At 41.0% G+C, this 5,000-nt stretch overlaps 1 protein-coding gene across 4 annotated transcripts in view; it reads left to right on the top strand.

The window, feature by feature from the left end:
* The window catches only part of LOC128689359 (secretin receptor), a 270,899-nt gene that overhangs the window by 189,301 nt on the left and 76,598 nt on the right, over positions 1 to 5,000 (top strand). The window lies entirely within an intron of this gene.

Below are 5,000 nucleotides of genomic sequence, written 5' to 3'. Positions count from 1 at the left end.
TGTAGTGGTAGTAATTGTGGTGTTGGTAGTGGTGGTGGGGTGTTGGGTATTTATAATTACGTATTCAAACTGACACCTAAGGTGTTAAAACCTTGTCTAGGGGGCATTTTCAATATTAATACCCACCACCCCCGGACCCTTTATAAAAATAAAGATCTATCTATATATAACTATATATATCTGCACAATATATCTTCACAAAACCTTCCTTCACAGCTCTTCACAAAGCTTACTAGTCCACTACTACTAGTTATTTAAAATTGGGTCATATTTTGTGGCCTGATAACCCACACGGGTTATTAAGCCACGCAAATAAATTACTACTGGCGCCTGTAGATCGCCACATCTCCCGGCCGGCTTCCAGCCTGCCCGTAAATATATAACCACTTCCACTGATCACACAGGACCCACATAATACCATGGCCCTGCCCAGGATTAGGGCCCTGCCCAGGGCTACGGCTCTGCCCAGGGCTAGGACCCTACTTAATATTACAAAAGAAAATATTTCCTCATATTTTAGGGACCCTGATCCACCACGAGGCCTGGTCTCAGACCGGGCCGCGGGGGCGTTGACCCCCTGAAACCCTCTCCAGGTATACTCCAGGTATATAGCCTAAAACTCCCATCCCCCCCCACTTAACCACACACCAGAACACCTTGTTCCCACAACTGCTAGATTCAGTTTATATCAGGTTAGATTAGGTTTACGATAGGTTAGATTGGGCTTACGGCAGATTAGATTAGATTTACGGTAGGTTAGGTTAGATAGGGTTAGTTATAATTAGGGTAGGTTAGATAAGATTAAGTTTGGTTATATTGGACGTTAAATTAGGCTGATATTAGATTCAGGAGGATTAGTAATGGTAACTTTAGTAACATGAATATTAGTGAGGGTGTTAGTAATGGTGTAAGTTGTGTTGGTGGGTGATGGTGGTGGTGATTGGTGGTGGTGGTGCTTGGTGGTGGTGGTGGTGGTGCTTGGTGGTGGTGGTGCTTGGTGGTGGTGGTGGTGGTGCTTGGTGGTGGTGGTGCTTGGTGGTGGTGGTGGTGCTTGTTGATGATGGTGGTTGGTGGTGGTGGTAGTGGTTGTAAGTTTAAATTCTAAACACTCTTTGTCAGCAGGATGGTTGGAGTGAGTGGAGGGTGGGGAGAGAGCTTTCTGCATGACTATCCTGACATCGGCTATTCCTAGCAGATAACCAAGATATCACCAGTATCATCTTGTGTGTTTTCTACTATTTATCCCCCCCCGTCTATTTTTCTACTCTCCCGTCATCTGTCTCCTTCTTCCCTCCCTTATCACCCACATCTTCCTTCTTCCCCCTCTTCCGACCTTTCAAAAAAGTTCTCCCACTCGTTCTTGCAAAACTTAAGTTGCACGAAGGGTGTTGCATCTGTTTGGATCCACGGGGAAACATCCAGTTCTCAGTGTTGCAACACACCAGTCAAGTTTCCTCTGCAATACACTTTGCAACCTTAACTTGAGAGCTCTCGCCGACAAGACTCAAAATAGGCACAGTTTATCGATTTATTCCGACACCAAGTTTGCTCTGACTCCCGATTAATTAGGCCATTGTTGGTTGGTTAGTTAATGGGACGTTAAAGTTGGTCACCTACACCAGAGACATTTAAACCTCACGTCTCTCACTCCAGAACATTTTAATCCCTGAACGAGGTATATATACTGAGAGATGTATACCTTTTAGTGTATATACGTTGTAATTATTTTTAATTCTATTTTAAGGGTGTGTATATTCTCGTGGGGGGCTTTTATTTATAGTAAAATATAATTGTTATTTTGATATTTTGTTATCGTGAATAGTTTTTGGGTAGTCCAGTTGTATTTTTTTCCTTTATCTTTGCTTGTTATTTTTGTATCTTGTGTTATCTTGTTATTCTGTGTTATCTTTCATTGTATCTTGTGGTATCTTTCCGTATCTTCTTGTATCTTTCCGTATCTTCTTAATTGTGGTATCTTTCCGTATCTTGTTATATTATCTTGTGTTATCTTGCTATATTTCGTTGTTCTTTCCTTGTGTTATCTTTCGTTTTGTTCTCTTTCCTTGTGTTATCTTGACAGTTGCCGCAGCTGCTTAACATTTTCTCATATTTTTCTTAATTTCTTGGTATATTAACTGGCGGTGCTGGATCGAACTTTCCAGTGTCGCTAGACAGGTGCAGAAGAGCACTTGTATTGAGAACTTCTCTCTGAAGAGGAGAACTTACAAGACTGATACCTGGAATATCTTAAGGAAGAATGCGACGTCTTAAAAATAAATCTTTGTGGCACTCAGATTACACACACACACACACACACACACACACACACACACACACACACACACATCTGGGATCTGGAGGAGTATACCTGGAGGGTATTCCAGGGGTCATTGCCCCCGTGGCCCGGTCCATGACCATCATTCAAAATGATCACCACGCCCAAGGTCTCATTTAAGTAGGTAGCGACAGCGAGTGTAGACAGGTCTACCCTGCAGGCAACACCAGTAAGCTTCTGTACCATAAGGTCTAACACCATTAAAGACCATATGAAGACCAACAGTCGGGACCATTGTAACCCAGGGGTTTTTGTTATACCTTCCGGTAACATATGAAGGTGAGATGTTTGACAGTCTAATAACCAGGCTACATTAACACCAGTAGTTTACACAGGTCAAGAGTCGTCTCATCAAAAGTTCTGATTTGCAGTTGTCTATTTCAGGCAATTTGTCGGCTACAAGCCATTGCACTCCAAACTCTGTTGGGCCAGACTTTGGCGTGTTGGGCCAGACTTTGGCGTGTTGGGCCAGACTTTGGCGTGTTGGGCCAGACTTTGGCATGTTGGGCCAGACTTTGGCGTGTTGGGCCAGACTTTGGCATGTTGGGCCAGACTTTGGCATGTTGGGCCAGACTTTGGCATGTTGGGCCAGACTTTGGCGTGTTGGGCCAGACTTTGGCGTGTTGGGCCAGACTTTGGCGTGTTGGGCCAGACTTTGGCGTGTTGGGCCAGACTTTGGCGTGTTGGGCCAGACTTTGGCGTGTTGGGCCAGACTTTGGCATGTTGGGCCAGACTTTGGCGTGTTGGGCCAGACTTTGGCATGTTGGGCCAGACTTTGGCATGTTGGGCCAGACTTTGGCGTGTTGGGCCAGACTTTGGCGTGTTGGGCCAGACTTTGGCGTGTTGGGCCAGACTTTGGCGTGTTGGGCCAGACTTTGGCGTGTTGGGCCAGACTTTGGCGTTTTAGGTTGAAACATTTAAGTATTTAAGTCATTTCAATTTTTGTAGTAAATAGAATTTGGATTCTGCTTTAGTTTGGCGTCCGTATTTGTCTTACTGTTTTGCCAGATAGTATCTACCCCTTCTCCTCCTCCTCTTTGCCTATTGAACCCCTATACACACTTTATCCTGTTATCAGTATTGCATGATAGAGGGTGGAGAGAGAGCCCTCTGCTTTACTATCCTGGCCTAGTCTGGCTAGCAGTCCACGTTTACCAAATTCTCTTTTCCCCTGTTTATTATCCTCTTTCTCCCTTATCTTCCTCCCCTCGTTGGCATTTTCCTCTTTCCTACCTCCCGTACCTCACCTTCCTACCTCCCGTACCTCACCTTCCTACCTCCCGTACCTCACTTTCCCATTTATTCTATCTCTAATTATCATGGTCTCACCTTTTCCTATCTTTATCAGCACACTCTTACCGTCTCTTCGCCCACGTCTCGTCAGCAAAGGCGGTTACCAGGTGTCACATGATCAGGCTGGAGGAGACGGGTTTAAATCTGATGTTCCACTTCTCCTTATGCCCTTCACCATTGCCTAAGTGAGGAAGTGGGATGGGAAGGTGAGAGGTGTTGGAGAGATGGAGGCAGAAAGAGAAGGAAAATAAATGGCGCTTACGTAGAGACTAGCTAAATTTTATTTTTTACCTCTTGTCTTGAATAACACACTATTATTATTATTATTATTATTATTATTATTATTATTATTACTAAATATAATGACAATACAATTATCACAATCACAGCAAAAATCACAATGTGAGTTTTGTGATTGTGATAATTGTGACATTGTTATTATTATTGTGAATATTATTAAATTCGCTGGCATCAGTTTCAATTTCCACAAGAACCGTTACATGGAGTATGTGAATCTGGGATTATTATACCGTAGACTTTTTCCTCGTAACTCTGCCCTTGAAAAATATATTACTTACAAGAACCATGAACAGTGACAATGGTAGACTCGTGTAAATAAAACCACCTGTCTCACCCCGGAAGCTTCTTCGACGCCATCTTGAAAAATATATCGGCTGTTCACTTATTTTTTTTAACCGTCGTAAAAAAGAAATAATGAAAGATTTCAGTATTAATATTAGAGTATATTTGGATTCTCGGTACGACTAATATTTTCGAGAAAATAAACATTGAAATTTAAAACGACCCCCTCCCCTACCCCTTCCTTATATTTTCAATGCTGTTTAATGTTCTATTATGGAAATGTATTATTATTAAAAAATAAACCCGTCAGAGTCGCACGATGTTCACTCATGAACATGGGCTATATATATATATATATATATATATATATATATATATATATATATATATATATATATATATATATATATATATATATATATATGTATATGTCGTGCCGAATTTGTAAAACTGGTCAATTAGCAAGAACTCGTTTAAAATTAAGTCCTTTCCAAAATTTTCTCTTATACGTTTAAAGATATATTTTTTCATTAATGTTGATGTAAAAATTTATAATTTTGCACCAAAAGGAACTTAGAAAACTTACCTAACCTTATAACAAAAGCAATTTATTTTAGCCTAATCCACCTAAATATATTTTAGATTTGTTTACAATAATTTAATACTAAACAAACACAGTGAAATATATTTTTATCGTTAGGTTCAGAATGATTTTGGCGAAATTATTGCATACACAAATTTTAACTTGTCCTATATGGCAAGATGAGCGTTGCTATTTAAGCCAAGATCG

The sequence above is a fragment of the Cherax quadricarinatus genome, chromosome 18 (assembly GCF_038502225.1).
Source record: "Cherax quadricarinatus isolate ZL_2023a chromosome 18, ASM3850222v1, whole genome shotgun sequence".
Lineage (NCBI taxonomy): Eukaryota > Metazoa > Arthropoda > Malacostraca > Decapoda > Parastacidae > Cherax > Cherax quadricarinatus.
The sequence above is the reverse complement of the archived record's forward strand: the minus strand, read 5'-3'. Positions and strand labels throughout refer to the sequence as shown.